Source organism: Lutra lutra, chromosome 12 (assembly GCF_902655055.1).
Source record: "Lutra lutra chromosome 12, mLutLut1.2, whole genome shotgun sequence".
Classification (NCBI taxonomy): domain Eukaryota; kingdom Metazoa; phylum Chordata; class Mammalia; order Carnivora; family Mustelidae; genus Lutra; species Lutra lutra.
This window is the reverse complement of record NC_062289.1, coordinates 76675042-76692423: the sequence shown is the minus strand read 5'-3', so window position 1 is coordinate 76692423 and position 17382 is coordinate 76675042. Positions and strand designations below refer to the sequence as shown.

The 17382-nt window shown below is 52.9% G+C and overlaps 1 protein-coding gene across 4 annotated transcripts in view; it reads left to right on the top strand.

Moving 5' to 3' along the window:
* The first annotated feature begins 802 nt into the window (after positions 1-802).
* The window catches only part of KIAA1671 (KIAA1671 ortholog), a 186211-nt gene continuing 169631 nt past the window's right edge, over positions 803-17382 (top strand). Inside the window, exon 1 of one of the 4 annotated variants that reach the window (XM_047697019.1) lies at positions 803-846. The gene's annotated coding sequence lies outside the window, so the exon portion shown is untranslated. Of the gene's footprint in view, positions 847-902; positions 1004-17382 lie in introns of those variants that run through there. The other 3 variants (XM_047697021.1, XM_047697022.1, XM_047697020.1) reach the window with 3 other exon arrangements.

Below are 17382 nucleotides of genomic sequence, written 5' to 3'. Positions count from 1 at the left end.
TAGCTGCACCTACTACCCCTGGGTGCTCAGGCCCAGCCTACAGTAGGTGCTTAATAAAGAGGGATGGCATGTAAACGAGTGAAAGATAGCAACACGGGCATTTTCTTGTTTAGGGGAGACTTCCTACAAGTCTCTCAACTTGTTCCAAAGTCTTCATACCCCTGGCCCCCCACCACAACCCATGGCAGTAGCCGGCCCCCACAGCAGGCGCCCCCCTCCGCCTCGCCTCCACTGTAGCTTCCCGCCACGCCCGCGGGCTCCGCGGTGCAGTGACCCTGCCGGCCGCGCGGGGGCGCCAGCGACTCGCGCACATTCCCCTCTGCTTCTAGGCGGGCGCCCGCAGCCAGGACGATTCAATGGCCGAAGGTTTACCCAGCGCTTCCGGAGTTCCCGGTCTGCCTTAGGCTCTCGGGAGCCAGGCCCCACGGCAGGCCGGCGCGCGTTGCGACGGGATCCCGGCCGAGGTCTCGGGGTGGTCCCGGGAATGCGGACCACGAGCACGTTCCAAGTCGCGAGCTGCGGGGTCTGCCTCGCAGACCCAGAGCGCTTCTGGGAGGAGTGCTCGCCTCCCTCCCGGCCCCGCAACTGCGCTCGCGACCTCTGACCCGCCCGACAGTACCCAGGCCTAGGAGCCTGCGGCGCTCGCGGGTCCGGCCAGCGGCGCTCCGCCCCGGGCCCTTCCGCGCAGGCGCCGACGGCCGCGGTTCCCATGGTGACGGGGGCGCTTCCCCGCCCGAGGCCCCGCCCCCAGCAGGCTAGGCTGCGCGGGGCCGCGGCGGCGCTGGCAGGTGTCGCGGGCTGCGGGCAGGTGGCGGCGCGGCGCGGGCAGGCGGCGGCGGCTGCAGGGTAGGTTGTGCGGCGGCCGCCGGCTGTGGGGGCGGGCTGTCTGTCCCCAGCGCCCGGCCCGCGAAGGGGCTGGGGAGGCGAGGGTGGGAGATGGCCGCCAAGTTTCTGCTCGGCTGAGGCCCCGGGAGAAAAGTTGGCAAAGTTGGCCGAGGAAGAGGTGGGGACCCGGTGGATCTCCCCCGGCTCTGGGTCTGTGTGGACGGGAGATCCCGATATGGGAGCCTGGGGATCTGTCTCCCGAGACTTGAGAGTGGATCCCGCGGGAAGATCCCGCACAGGGCAGCCAATGGATCCCGCACCACCAGGCTGAAGACTTGGGAGTCGATCCCAGGAGTGGATCGGGCACCGGCGGCCTGAGGTCCCACTCCATCTCCAGCCTGGGGGTGGCGGGGGTCGGTGACTGGAGACTGGGAGCTAGTCGATCCCCACCCCTTGTTCCTCCCCCGCCCCGCCGCTTGTCCGAGCCTTGGCAATGGATTCCGAGAGGAGATCTGGTGGCCGGGAGCTGGGGGATCGCCGGAGATCGGGTACCCAGCCTGGAGCGGCTAGGATCTGGACATCTCTGCGGGTTGGAGGCCCGGAGGTGGGCACTGGGAAGCGGCGGTGCCCGGCGAGGCCGAGCCCGGGGTGAGAGGATCCTGCGGGGAGCGGGGGTGGTGGAGAGCAGCGCGCGGGGCCCCTCGGGCGCCGGGGGTCCGGGGGTCCGGGGCTCCAGACTTGCCCTCCCCGCCGGGCCTTCGCTCCCCTCCGCGCGCCTTGCCAGGGCTGAGGCGCCCTGATGGGATTAAGGTTCGGTTCCCCCCGCCCCGCGCCCTCGTTCCCGGGCAAGCTCAGAGGGCCCTCATCCCCTTGGCGGCGCCGCTCCGGGCTACAGGCGGGGCCCTCGGGAGGGGAAGTAGCCCGCTGACCCCCACCCGAGCCCTGACCTTACCACACCCTCCTGGAACACACTCGCTTCGGAGCCGGGGCGCCGCGCCCTGAAGTCCTGCTCACGTCTTGTAGCGGGGTGTGTGACCTCCTCGCGCCGCCTTAGGTGGCCTGGGCTTCCTGCCGGCCAGCTGAACTTTATCTAGCCAGGAGCAGCCATTACCTTTTGGAAGGGAAAGGGCTGTACCTGTTGCACAAAGAAAGAGTCCTTTGCTTTGTAGCTTCTTTGTGACCTTGGGCAAAACACTTCACCTCTCTGAGCCCGGTCTCACCTCAGGGCAAAGTGGGATGGGATTGGGGGGTCAGAGTGCTCCCTTTCCTGAGTGGCTGGCAGGATTAATAGGTGTGATAAAACAGGTAGGGGCTCTGTAAATATTAGTGGGCCCTCCTTCTGTGGCACCTTCTTTCCCAGGTCCATTCCCTGCACTTCCCTTCCAGTATCCCAGGGAAGCTCCAGCAAAGCAACTCAATGTCTTTTTAAACTGCAGGATTAGAGAGCTATTTAACTCGAGCTTTCCTCCTGAGGGGTTTATGGCCCCTCTGATCCTCCTTGCAAGAGAGAAGCTCTGGGGTTTGGCTAATCAGTAACCAGGGCATTTCGACCAGGCTTCTCCCTTGGCTCAGCTTTCCTTTTCCTAATCCACGGAGCCTCCTGGACAAACATGCATTCACCTCCAGACCCTGGCATCTCATCCCTGGGACAGTTCCCAAGGGAGCGGTGCAGGCACTAGCTCGGGCTTGGTTGTTGGAGGGGGAATCGTTTTTTAAAGGATTTGTATGCTTGAAAAGGGTGCAGTTAACCTGAAAGAAGGGCGGGCTTCCACCACTGGGTCTGGACGCATGGTTCAGCGGGGTGCATGAACATGCTCATTCAATCAGCCTGTGTGTGTCTTGAGCACCAACTATGTGGCAGACACAGGGCAATGTAGGCTCTGTCCTCCTGGCATTACATTCTGGCAGTCCACTGAGGCTGCCGTCAAGGCTCATTCTTGATGTTGAGGTTGCAGCCCTCACCCCAGATTCTGAGGGTAGAGGGACCCCCCCCCCCCCACACACACACTCGGAGGTCCTGGGGACTTTCATTCAAGCCTGACCTTGACAGTGGAACAGCCCACTGTCTGGCCCCGAGCATATCTTCCCTCACAGCATCTCCAGAACACATCTCTGACCAATTCAGAAAAAGAACCGCCGAGGAGTATTTTAGATGTGCTTCATTCATTCATTCATGCGTGTGTGCTATGCAATAAATATTTCAAGACATTGTGTCCAAGAGGAGGCCAGCAGTCACAGTGTTGAGGGGTAAAGCCTGGTGAAAGGAGGCAGTTGTCTACAGGGGGGCACTCTGGTAATGGGCAGAGGGGGTGATGCCTCCCTTCTGGCAGGGGGAGAGATGTGGGTCAGGGGGTTTAGTTTCTTGGAGAGCTTGCCAGGGGGAGAGGATGGTGTTGTGAGCCAGAAAAAGGGAACAGAATGGCCTGAACGCAGGAGGGAGCATGGGGTGTTGGCAGGAGATGCTGGCCGGGGCCAGGTCAACCATTTGTGGGGGTTAGGACTTTATTCCAGGGCTGTGGGGTGCCATGGAAGTTTCTCTGTGGGAGAGGGTCAGATGTGTGTTTTGGGAAGCTTGTCTTACTCTTAGGAGTCTCAGAGGCCAGGGAGGGGCTGCTAGAAAAATCCAGATGAGAGGTGGTTGTCTGAACTTGCATATGGACATTGGTCAGTATGCTATTTAGGGAGCCATGTGGTTGAAGACCCTTCTGGAGACAGCAGTCTCTTGGGAGGAGGGATCCCCCCTCCCCTGAGGGAGGTGGCCTGAAGATCATGCCAGTATTCCATCCAATTCAGCAGGCCTTGCTGAGCGCCCCTGCGCTACCTGCCCAGGGATGGTCATAAACATCCACATCCTTGGGGTGCCACACTTGCACATGGGGCTCATTATTCCCATTTCACAGATGCAGGACTCTGTAATGGGGCAGAGCAGGGATTTAAACTTCCTTCCAACTTGCAGCTTGTGGATGTTTGGAATCTGTAAGGTGGAGTCGATAAGCCTCAGGCTGGTGTGGCTGAACCAGGGTGCAGCAGAGTAAATAAACCCAGGGAGGCTTCCAGGAGGAGACAGGGATAGAAAAGAGAGAGCACACCTTTCCTGGCTGTGGTTTCGGGTATCGTACTTGGTTTGAGACTCAACTTCCTCATCTGTAAAATGGGCTCACAGTGGGCTACTCCCCCTTGCTCAAAGGGTCATTATGTGAGTTCAGGGAAGCTGTACACGGAAGTGCCAGGCACCGTGTGTGCACTGGTCTGCACTCACTAAGTCATGGGTGTGATCATTACCATTTTGGCTTGTCATCAGATGTGTTTCAGGCATCTCTCCCAATCTGGTGTGTTGGGGGGGTGTGTGGGAGGGGGGCTGGGCAGCCACAGGTGATACTTGAGCTGAGTCCTGAAGGATGAGTAGGAGGCAAGGGGAGGACATTCCAGCAGAAGGAGCAGCCCAGGCGAAAGCATAGCTTAACTGGAGAACTGCATACTTATTGGTATGCCCAGAACACAGAGTGTGCTGAATGAATGAAAGATCATCAGGAATAAAAATTCTCTTCACTTTGTGTGAACATTCACTTTGTGTCACATTGTGACTCTCTAAATGCCCAAGCAGGAAACTTTTTTGCCAGGTTTGGAATATAAAAGAGGGCAGGAAGGGGCACCTGGGTGGCTCAGTCGGTTAAGCTTCTGCCTTCTGCTCAGGTCATGATCCTGGGGTCCTGGGCCAGAGCCTCATGTTGGGCTCTCTGCTGAGTGGGGAGTCTGCTTCTCCCTCTCCCTCTCTGCCCCCCGCATTCATGCTCTTTCTCTTTCTCTGTCTCAAATGAATAAATTTAAAAAAAAAGAAAAGAAAAGAAAAAGAGAGCAGGAAGATCTCTGTCTAGGAGTTCAGTATTCCTTACCCCACTCACTTAGCCAGATTAGGACTGTGACCCCCAGATAAGCCTTGTCCCTCTTAAAACCTCTGTTTCTTCCTCTGTAAAGTGGGATGGTTGGAGAGACTGTAAAGCACAGAACACATCAGAACACCAACTGTTTGCTGAACCCCCCCAGATGTGCCAGGCTCTGGGTTAAACTCTCTCTCTCTCTCTTTTTTTAAAATTTTCACAACAAACCTGGGTGATTGCTTTTAGGGGGACAGTGGGTTTTGGAGTTTATGAGGCCGAGGCTCTGGGAGTCCTATCCACTCCCACTATTCAAACTCCTATCATTTAGAAGCACACTGTTTCATTTGAGGGACACACCCACCCACCCACACACCTTTCCCTTCGTGTGATGAATATCTTATTGAGCATCATATATGGGCAATTCAAAAGAGCCTCTGCCCTCAGGAATCCACTCCTCAGGAATCTGGAGTTGGATGGGAGGAAAAAAGTGGCAGAGAGGTCAAGGGAGACAGGTGTGCAGATGATCATGGATTGACTTCTGCTCCATACCACTGCTCCGTCACTTAATTGTTCAGTTAGATGACCTTTGAAATGTTCTATAGCCTTGTCTCTTAAGAATTTAAATATGTCCCCAGAGCATCATCTTGGGATATTTACATCCCTAAGTCAGAAGTGGTACACATATGTACACTATATGTATTTGTATTGTGAGAGTAACATGTAACATACCAAGTACTTCAAAGATGGAAACGTGATAGTATTTTAAGTGACAAGTGAGTCTTCCCGCATCAGCCCTTGTCACATTCTATTTATCTAAATTTTTTTTAAATTTTTTTAATTTTTAAAAATTTATCTGACGAAGAGAGGGGGAACACAAGCAGGGGAGTGGGAGAGGGAGAAGCAGGCTTCCTGCTAAGCAGGGAGCCCGATGTGGGGCTCGATCCCAGGACCCTGGGATCATGACCTGAGCCGAAGGCAGCTGCCACCAGGTGCCTCAGTTATTTTTATGTTCACTCTAGAGCCATGTGGAAGGCATTGAATCTTGGTTTTGCCACTGACAGGCTGTGTGACCCTGGGCAGGTGATTTAACCTCTCTGAGCCCCAGTTTCCTCATTAGTGCCCAGGGGGGAATCAAGGGTCTTCCTTCTGAGGATTGCTGTGCAGAGTGAAGGAAAAGGGCCCAGCAGGTGGTCAGTGCTCCGTGTGCAATGATTGTTACTGCTCTTGTTACATGTTGTAGTGGAGTCACTACCCTCCGCCTCCTCCAACTCTAGACTTTATGCTCTGAGAAGCAGAAACCCTGTCTGTCTTCACTTGTTTGCTCTGCAAACAGTCGTGGAATCAACAGATGAATCTGTCTGTGTAGACATATTCTTTTAACAACAGCGGTGATAAAACAAAGAATTTCACACATACATTAAAAATAGATTTGGATTCTTTCCTGTTTCAGAATGTGTTGACTGACCCTACCCTTTAAAAAGCTGAATTAATACCCCAGTGCCTGAAGGCGCTCTTGGTTATTGAACAGATCCCCTGTGGGTGGGCATCGAGTGGCATGCTTTTTGCCGTGACACACAGCGGTGTAATAGACATCCCTGTTCTGTGTGTTTGCGCGCGTCTTGCATTCCCGTTGGAGGGCGGATTCCAGGATGTGGAGGTGTTGGAGTAAAGGGGGTTTGGGATGTGGATCTAGCCTGCCCCATTTCCCTCCTGAGCTGTTGAATGTTTCACATTCCTCTTTGAGGCCGTGAGAGAGAGAGCCTGCTGATGTATTTTGGCGTTGGGGAGGGGGCAGTGGATGGCTTCGCCTTACAGGTGGCCATAGGGTAGCATTTGGTGTGACCACAGGGAGGGTGATGGTTCCTGTAGGCAGCACCCTTTGCCGCCCTTGGGTTGGAATCCAGCCTGCTGGGGGCCATGTCCTGGAAGGTATTTGCCCATTGTACACACAAGCCCACCTGCTTCCCTCTAGGGATAGGTGGCTTTGTCTCTGCCCGGTTTGCCTATGATAATACTGTGTAACAAGCATTGGCCAAGTTGCAGTGGCCTTTAATGGCAAACCATTTGTTTCATGCTGCCGGGTCAGCAGATGACTCAGCTGAACTTGGCTGGGTTTTGGGGAGCAGCCTGGACATCAAGCTTTGAGTTGGGTATGTGTCTGCCCCACGTATCTTCATCTTGATACCCAGGCTGTTGGGCAGCCACTTTTCTGTGATGGATAGTGAATGCTCAGGAGCTGAGTGGGGACCCGTGGTGCCTCAGAAAATCTCTACCAGGCACTCGGGCAGTGGTGTTCCTTCTGCTCTCTGTTGGTCAAAGCAAGTCACATGGCCGAGCCCAGCGTCCGGCAGAAGAACATATACTCCCCCAGTGGAGGCTGAGAGGGAGGGAGTCTGTGTTTCCTGAGCAGTAATACACCCTGTCACAATCAGGTTTCCGACGGGGGCAGGATGGAGTCTGGGTGGAGGGTCCGCCCGGAGAGGGCTTTGAGCATTGTGGAGCCTGATTTGTGTGAGAACCATCAGAGGAGGGCTCTTTCTGCATAAGGAGACCTGGTTAGAGCTGCTAACCCAGAACAGGCAGTTCACCTGTGTGAGCCGTGGTTTCCCCATCTGGAAAATGGGAATAATGTGCCCTTTCAGGTAGAGCTGCTGTGAAGCCCAAACATGATATTGAGCAAGCAGGTGTTTTGTGTCTGTGATGTGAAGTGTGAAGGTGAGGCACCATTATCTTGGTAGGCTTAAAAAAAAAAAATTTATTTATTTGAGATAGAGAGAGAGCATGGCAGGGAGGGGCAGAGGGACAGGGAGAGAGTCTTAAGCAGGCTCCATGCTGAGTGTGGAGCCTGACGTGGGGCTCGATTCCATGGCTCTGAACCAAAATCAAAAGTCGGATACTTTTCCGACTGTACTGCCCAGGTGCCCCTTGACTGATTTTTACTTTGGATTCAGTTTCCAGTTGCTCAGGCTGTGGTACCGGCAGCTGGTGCAGCCCAGCCGGGGAGCACAGTGAGGCCAGGGGGAGGCTGGGGAGGAGTCAGATTTACATTCAAATGCCAGCTCTGTTGCTGTGGGTCATATGATTGTCCACTCTCCTCATTACCCCTCGAGCCTCGGTTTTCCTGTCTGTAGAGTGGCCGTAAGGTCCATGCTTGTGACCGTTGGTCAAGCTCTGCAACTCTTGGCACGCAGCGGACGACCAACTGCTGGTGTCTGTGAGTGCAACTGGGGTGGAACGTGGAATTCTGCAGAACTGGATATTCCCAGTACCCTGTGGGAATATGTATTCAGACTGCCTGGGTTCAAATCCCAGCGTCACCACTGGGTGTGACTCTGGACCAGGCAGTTAAACCTTGGTGCCTTAGTTTCCTGTCTGTAAACTGGGAGGAATACTAGTGTCTGCCTCGTTAACTGGGCTAATACATAGCACGTGCTAATGAATGTGTATGCGTCAGCGTTCTGTTCATTACTGTCTTGTATTATTATTAGTCTGCAAAAGCCCAGGGGGGTTCCTTCTGCTCCTGGGAACCCGCAGGGCCTTGGGAAAAGGCGTGAGGAGAGGGATGCTTCTAGGACCTCAGCTTCTGAGCAGGTGCTCTGCCCCCCTCTGCTGCGGCTACAGGGCTGTCCGTTAATGGGTGCCTGTTTCTATGACATTCTCTCTCCCAGGGTCCGCATTACCTGGGGAGGGACCAGCTGCCTTTATCAACCGCTCTGCACTCTCAAACCTGGGCCCCAGTCCAGCCAGGGAGGAGCCCTGGAAGCCCTGCATTTCAGGAATGTTCCCACTGCCCGTGGTGGGAGGGCTCATGGGCTTTAGAAGCCCATGGTTGTGAGACCACCCAAGCTAGGCACAAGGGGTGGAGGTCACTCACTCACTCCTTCATGTGTTCCTGCCCAGTCCTGTGCTGGGGCAAATGGGATTCTGCTAGGTGTCAGGGGTGGGTTTCTGAAGGAAGCTGGGTAGGCTTGGTAGAGATTCTGGGGTGCTCCACGCATGGGATTCCTGTGTGACCCCAGGCAGGTCGCTTTACCTCTCTAAGCATTTCCTCATCCATCTGGTGAGTCTTGGATGGGCCAGGATGTCACTGGAGGCAACAAAGGAGAGTCTTTTTGACCTGTGTGAACCTGGTGGTCTTCTGCTCGGGCCTCTGTGCCTTCAGAAGTTGCGGGCTGAGGCACCCAGGTGGCTCAGTCAGTTAAGTATCTGACTCTTGGTTTTGGCTCAGGTCACGATCTCAGGGTTGTGAGATCAAGCCTCACATTGGGCTCTATGCTCAGTGGGGAGCCTACTTGGGATTCTCTCCCTCTCCTTCTCCCCCTGGCCCTCCCCCTGCTTATGCATGCTCTCCCTCCCCTCTCCCTCTCTTTAAAAAGAAAAAATAAAATCTTGGGGAAAAAAAAAGAAGTTTGGGGTTGATGAGTGAGGCTGCCTTTCTTCCACTGGCTGAGACTTGGCTTTTGAGAACATTGCTGTTATTTATAGTGAAATAAAACCAAGAAGTAGGGAGTATTCATTCTCTCCTAGGCATTGTGCTCATCTGTGTTTCTTGTGATTCTCATGTCCCCATTTGACAGAAGAGGCTCAGAGAGGGAGTTGCGTGCCCAGGGTCCCTGCGGGGAAGGGTGAATGCAGGTCTAGGCAGCCTGACCACAGCACCTAGGTCCTGACCCCCTACCCCTGCTGCCTCCCCCGGGGGTAAAGCAGGACAGAGCTGGACCATCCTGGCCGTCTGTCTTCTCTCCCTCACGTCATTGCTGTGTGACTTTGGGCAAGTGACTTGGCCTTTGAGCGAGCCTCAGTTCTCATCTGCAGAAAGAAGATGCTAGGGTTTTCCGTGGGGTCCTTGTGGGACGGGGTGAGGTAACCGTATAAAGCTCCCTGCACGTGGTAGGCATTTGCAAGATGGGAACCCTTCCCCATATAAGATCATCTGGGGGGTCTTTAAAACCAAAGTGCGTAAGATACACCAAGGACTTGCTTTGTAAATCACGATATGAATCTCTCTTGCTTGTGGTAGCGGCAGAAATAGTAACAGAAGCTATAATAAGAAATAACAGTTAGCTTGGATTGACTGCTTCTTATATTCCAGCTCCTTGGATGGACACGTGGGTTTGTGCATTATTTTATCTCATCCTTAGCAGGATCCCTTCTTCAGCCTGTAGAGACAGGTGTTAGTGTCGTTCCCATTTTACAGATAAGTAAGCTGAGCCTCTGAGAGCCGGAGCGCTGCCCCCCACCCCACCTCACAGCTAGTGGCAGGCAGGGACCCCGGAGCCCCTTTGTGTGTGTCATCGGTGGTGTCCCGCCGGTGGGGGACCCAGCTGTATTTTCAAGGCTCCGGGTCAGGCTGCAGCTCCTAGCCCAGTGTTTATAGTTCTTTTTTGTTTTGTGTCCTCAGTGATGAAAGCCCTTTCTGGGTCCTGCCTGTTTACCCAGGGGGCGGTGAGACACCGCTGGGGGGAAGGAAACTCAGGGTGTGCGGGGCTCTTGGCAGAAGGGGATGCCAGCAGGCACACTGGGGACCCTGAGGTGAGTGTGAGAACTGGCGCCAGCCGACCTGCCTGGACGCGAAGCCTGGGCCCTGGTGGGCGCTGTGCCCGTAGAGCGCAGCCCTGGGCCCTGGGCTGGCCGTCGCTGGTGGGGGAACTTCCAGGGCCCTTTGGCCTGGGAAGCTGCCCACGATCATCTCTTTCATTTTAGGTCCCAGCCTGGAAACTTTTGCCTTTGTTTCTGGAACTGACCACCTGCTCGCCTGGGACTGTACTTGGCATGTGAAGGGATCCTAGGTCAGGGGAGAGAACACAGAGTGTCATAGAACAAGTTTTGGGCCAGAAGTCAGGACTTGGTTCTAACACCAGCTACTCTGCTATGTGTCCTTGAGTGAGCCCCTACCCCTCTCTGGGCCTCTTTGGCCAGGGAAGGGCAACTGGATGGGTCGCTCCCAGAAGCCTCTTACTCGCTCAGCTTGAGGTAGAAGTGGCAGAGGTAGGATTTGAACTCAGGCTTGCCTTCTGCAAACCCAGACTTCCTATAATAATGCTTGAGGTGGCCTGATGCCTTCTTCCCATCTTCTGCTGGCCCCGTGGGAAATACCATTTCTCCCCTGAGAACTCCCATTGCAGTGCTTTCTTTCCTCCCCTGGGACAGTTGATTCTTTTCATCTGTGTTATTGATTAAGCACCCACTGTGTACCAGGGCCTGTGCCTAGCCCTGGGGCTGCTTGGGATGGGGACTCCTGCCCTCTCAGGGGAGCGAGATGAGGAAGCAGAGAATGGCGGGCTCAGGGCTCTAATGGGAAGCCAGGGGTCCCATTCTCCCAGTCTCCCTTCTGTCAGCTTTGCAGCCAAATTCTTTCCCATGGTGCTCCCGGAATTTGGGGATGCTAGTTGGCAACTAGCAGACCACCATCTTGGAGAGGCGACAGGTCCTGGTGACTGTCTGTCGGCCCTCAACCTCCCAGGATTGCCTTTGTCCATGTACCTTAATCACAGCGCCTCTGCTTTTCCTTAGTCCGGTTCATTAAAAGTGGGGGGTTTGTTGGAAAAGGGGGCAGCAAAACTCTTGGGAGGAATTTTTTGGAATGCCCAGCATGCTGGCTGACCCAGCAGCCCAAGTGTGAGCCATCTGCCCTGGCTTTCATTGGGGTCACCTGGGCTTCCACAGGGGCTCTCTGGGTGTCACACAGTTCCTGTTCTGAGGCCTGAGTCATCCTCAAAAGGTGGCTCTTCCATGGGCGGCGGCAGCAGCCTGAAGACACTGCCCAGGTTTGGAGCCTGAAGACACTGCCCAGGTTTGGAGCCGTGCGGCCCTGGCTGTTGGGTCCACAACCACAGGAGTGGCTTCCCTTCTCCGCCTCAGTGTTCATACCTGTGAAATGGGGATGCTGATGCCTGCCTCTGAGGTTGGTGGGGAGATCTCAGTGAGGTCACTGGGTGAACGTGGGGTCGAAGGGGAGTTGCTGTCCGTTCCGTCCTATTGGGTGGGTGGGTGGCGATGTTAGGTAAGCCGCCTCCCCCTGGGTGCATGCCTCTCCTGGGAGTACTGGAGTGTTCTCATACCTTCGTAGTTACCTTTGGTGGGTCGTTCTGCCTTATTCGGCTGTCCTCTCCACACCTGGCATGTAGTGGCTTGAGATTACTACTTGTTAAGTGACTCTCGTTTCATTTTCCAAATTAGTAATTTTTATCCTCTCTTTGTCCTTGTTATAATACCCTTATATTATATACATTTACATTATAATACAATACTTTTTTCTTTTTCATTGTGGAGCATTTAGAAATATGGATACTCCAAAAGGAGGAGAATAAACTCTTAAGCTTAAACTTAACTCTTAAACTTCTAAAGATAATCAGTGGCCATGTTTTGAAGTATGATTTCTAGACTTGTCGGTCACACTGTGCATACGTACCAACGACTGAAAGATGTTGGCACCTTGTCTTGGGTTTCAGACTGTTGGCTTAATTCTCAGCTGACTTGGTTCCAGTCCTGGCTCTGGGACCTCCTAACTGTGTGACCTTATGCAGGTCATGTCCCCTCTCTGAGCCTCCACTTCTCCTCTGCGAAGGGGGGCTGCCTGAGGATTCAGTGAGTTAATGTAGGGCAGGGATTAGAGGTGCATGGTGAACAGCAAATGCATAGTTTCTGCTAGCTATCATTTTATATATGTGTGTATTTTTTTTCTGGTGTTGAGCAGTGAGCCCCTTTCCAGGAATGTTGGGGTATGCCACTGGTGAATTTGGACATTAGGCTCAGGGGACCCCCCAGACCACCTCCTCCGGGGAGTGCCCCGTGCTGCTCCCTTTCAGGTCAGAGATGGAGGCTCAGGGTGGAGCTTGGGCCGGGTGTGTTGGCCCACACAAAGTGTTCTGGATGCTCTTACAAGCCAGTCCTGATCCTTATCACTCAGGGACGTTTCCTGTCCCCGCGGAGGTATGGGCATTGTCCAAGTTACAGCAGCTGGATGGTCCCAGGGGGCTGGAAGTGGCCCCCTGTAAGATTAGCTCACCAGGCACCCTTCCTCCTCCTCCCCTAGCTGTGGCTGGGATGTGAGGCTGGGTTCAGCTCCTCCTGGAATGAAGGGCAGGGTCAGCTGGCGACCTCTAAGAAGGGCTGAAAACTTGGAAATCACCTGGACGTCAGTGGGACCCAGAGGGCTAGAGACAGGAAGGGGTTAGTGGAACCTGGTTTTCAGAGGTGAGTCTAGGGTTGGCGATACCTATGGAGGCACATGATGTTGCCCCCAACTTGCTCTGGGACCCTGGGTGAGTTAGGCAACTTGACCCACCCTCAGTTTCCTTGTCTGTAAAATGGGGCTAGTAGGTCTCTTAGAAGGTGGTTGTGGCACAATATGTGAAGGCTGCTGGCAGGGCCATGTTCACAGTCAGGGCCCTCTCCCGATTATCGTCATTTGGAACATTTGTAACAGAAACGCTGATCGAGTACTTACTGTGATCATCACAGTGAATCCTTGTCGTGAGCTGTCACTGCAGTTACTAATAACACTACTGTCTTGCCATCTGATTCCACATTGCTTGGGGGTCTTTTTTTTTTTTCCCCACTTTTGTTATTTTAGAGAGCAAGAGCATGTGTGAGCCAGCGGAGGGACAGAGGGAGAGAGAGAATCCTAAGCCGACTCTGTGCTGAGCATGGAGCCTGACGCAGGGCTCGATCCCACGACCCTTGGATTATAAGCTGAGCCGAAATCAAGAGTCGGAAGCTCAACCAACTGAGCCACCCAGGGGCTTCCTGCTTGAGAGGACATTTACCTAGGGCTCCACACCCTTGACTGTGTGATAAACCACCCAGCATGCAGTAAGCAATTAATGATAGGCCACCATAGTGGTTTGCTCTTTATTTTGCTGGTGCTCCATGGGGCTGTTTGTATGCGAGGCTGGTGACCCAGCCCAACATCCATAATTGGGAGCGCCTGCCCCTGGGGCTGATCCTGAAACCCACGACTTGTTTGCATTGTCCATTGCCCCCCATTAGTGGTGCCCCAGGCTCCATTCAGCCACCTCAGCTTCTCTGAAGGATGGCTGCTGAATCCTGGGGGTACCCCTGGGGTTCTCCAGATCAAATATTGTCCTCCCAACGGCATGGCACCTCCCAGATGTCTCCCAAACTTGCGAATGTGTCATCTGGCTCTTGTGGGACGTGGTACTGAATGCGCCGCCAGAAACTATATTTTTGGGGGGCTGGACTACAGAGGGAGGAGTCTGGGGGGAGGCAGTGTTGAGAAGCCTCGTGTGCTGCTGGCTTGGGCTATGACCTGGGCGTCTCCTTGACCTGGCTGTGCCCTTCACGATCCATGGTCTCCAGATGGGTTTTTTGGACAGTGCTCCTGTGGGGAGCACGATCTTGGGGGATTTCTGCTTCCAGAGTGTGTCTAGTGTGAGGGGGTAGCTGTAAAGTAGGCGGCTGGACCGGGCCTGAAACCCAAGATGATGCTAGAGAGAGATGCTAAGCTCGAAGTGTAACTGTGGGTGGTTCTTATTACAAAAACAATATAGAGTTATTGTAGAGGGTGGTTCTTATTGCAAAAACAATCCAGATTCGTTGTAGAACACAAGCAAAACACACACATACATCAAACACCCCGCCAAAATCAACCAAAATGTGAACCGTCTAGATATATATTACAGCACTTAACGATAGCTAAAATAATATGATTAATGTTCATTGAGCACTCACTAAATGCTTTACATGCTTTATTTCATTTCACCTATTCAGAAAACCATACTTTCGCCCATTTCAGACAACCATACTCATGAGAGATTTGAATTCAGGACCCTGTACTCATGAACACATGGTCGGAACCACCGAAGGATGTGGTCCTTCATTGATTCTTCCATTTGCCCTCCATCTACTTTTCCATTCCTTCTTCTATCCATCCTCCTTTTTACGCATCTCTTTTTTTCCTATCCACTGACCCATCTACCCATCCGTCCATTGATCCATCCATCCATTCTTCCATCCTTCCACCTACCTATCCATCCAACTATCCATCTATCCATTCACCCCCCCTTTAATTTAACCGTCATCTCCCTGTCCATCATTGTATACATCATGCATCCATATATCCACCCATCTACCCATTCATCCTTCTGCCCTTTCACCCATCCATCCATGTACCCATGTGTGCATACATCCATTCACCCACCTGCTTATTCCTCATCCATCCATGCCTCCATCCATCCATGCATGCATGCATCCATCCATCCATCCATGCATCCATCCATCCATGCATCCAAGCCTCCATCCATCCATCCATGCATCCATCCAGCCCATGCAACTATTTATTGAGCACCTGCTCTGTCCCAGGCACCTCTGTATTAAGGATATGACAGGATTCAGTGCCTTTATGGGCCACACATTCTAGTGGGGAAGGAAGCAGGTTCACGGTCCCATTAATAAGACAGGCAGTTTTACTTAATTTTTATTTTACTTATTTTTTTGAGAATTGGGGGAGAGTGGGGGCAGGGCAGAGGGGCAGAGGGAGAGGGAGGAAGCGAATCTTAAGCAGGCTCCATGCCCAGCATGAGCCCGATGCAGGGCTCATCTCACAATCCTGAGACCTTGACCTGAGCTGAAATCAAATATCAGATGCTTAACCAACTGAGCCACTCAGGCGCCCCAATATCTGTTTCAGATGGGAATAAGGGAATGACTCTTTGAGGAAATTAACTTTGAGCTGAAGTGACCTGAAGGTGACAAAAGGGCTATCTGAAGAGCCTGGGGGGCGGGAGGAAGGGTTCTGGGCAGAAGAACTGACAAGTGCAAAGGCCCTAAGACAGGAGCAAGTTGGAAATGCTAGAAGAACCAAAGGAGCAGAGGAAGCCGGGCGGGAGGTACAGTGCAGGGTAACATGGGGTTGATGGTAAGCATGGAGGTCCTTCGTGATAGGATGTGGGTTTGGGTTTTAAAGAGATTCTTCTGGCTGCCTAGCAGAGAATGGACTTCAGGTTGAGGCAGGGAGGAAGCCTGGAGGACAGGGAGGAGGTGGTTGTCCCACAGGTGACAGAGGATGAGGGCAGAGGTGGAGGACAACCCTCCCCAAGACCATCCCCCCCCCACCTGCCCCTCTGCAGTCTGAAAATTATGTATTTTTTCTCTAATGTCTGTCTCCCCTATAGGACTAGAACCCTCAGGAGGGCAGGGACTTTGTCTAGTTCACTGTCCTGTCCCTAGTACAGTGCCTGACATATAGCTGGTGTGCTCAGTAAATATTTGTCCGATGAATGACTGGTGTGTCCCAAAGAAAATCTGGGTGAAAATCACAACGAGGAGGGTGAATAATAGTGATGACCAGATAAAATAGCCCATGTGGAAAGCGCTGTGCTGGGCTCCTGCCTTTCCGTCAGCCCTCCCCCTGCCCCCCTGCGCCTCCCTTGCTAGGCTGGACCTCAGGGAATTTTGGCAGCTCCTGGAGGCCCTGTCATCTGGCAGGCCATCAGCCAATCCCTGGCTGGTTCAGGTCAGGCTCACTTTCGGGAAAGGACTTCTTAGCCTGGGTGGGGCAGGCTCCGGTGGGGCCTCTTGACTGGGTAGGAGGGACTTGTGTGCAGTTGAAGACAGAGGTTCAGAGGGTGAGCCCTGGTCTTCCTAGCCTGTGACCTCAGGCATGTCCTGTCCCCTCCGTAAGGCTCAGTTTGTTTGCAGAGCCATGGGGATGACCGGTAACAACGCTGACGTCTATCTATGCCCTGGGATACTTCAGACACTGATAGTTCATGTAGTTCTTATGGTGGCTCCAGGAGGTGGAAACTCTTCTTGTTCCTGTTTTCCAGATTAGGACCCTGAGGTCTGGAGAGGCAAAGTCGAGCCCCTGTGCCCACTCAGGAGGTGGGACTTGAACCCACCTATAGCTTGTGCTTTGAGGATCTAACGTATCAATTCCATGTTTCCCAAGTTCTGGTCATTCTTGTATCACCTTGAGCATTGTTCCTATTTCTGTACCACCTGCAGTGTTCCTCAGTTAACCTCCTTCTTGAACTTGACTCACCTTTTTAACAGCAGTTTTATCGAGATAGAATTCATATACTATATGATTCATCCAGTTAAAGTGCCTGGTGGGCTCAGTCGGTGGAGCATGTAACTCTGAATCTCAGGGTTGTAAGTTCCAGCCCCACGTTGGGTACAGAGATGACTTAAAAACAAAATCTTAAAAAAAAATAAAGTATACAGGGGTGCCGGTCAGTTAAACGTCTGCCTTCAGCTTGGTTGTAATCCCAGGGTCTTGGGATCGAGCCCCGCATTGGGCTCCCTGCTCAGTTGGAGAGCCTGCTTCTCCCTCTCCCACTCCCCCTGCTTGTGTTCCCTCTCTTGCTATGTCTCTCCCTGTCAAATAAATAAAATCTTAAAAAAAAATAAAGTATACAAATTCAGATTACATTAAAAATAGAAATATGGTACAAACTTTCTGTTATAAAATAAATCACAGAGGTGAAAAGTACAGCCTAGGGAGTGTGGTTAATAAGACTGTAATAATGCCATTTTGTGACAGACGGTGACTACACTTAACCATGATGAGCACTGAGTAATGGAGGGAATTGTTGAATCATTATGTTGTACACCTGAAACTAACAATATTATGTTAATTATATGTCAGTAAAGAAAAAAAAGAGAAATACCATATGACCCAGCAGTTCCACTTCTGGGTATTTATCTGAAGGAAACA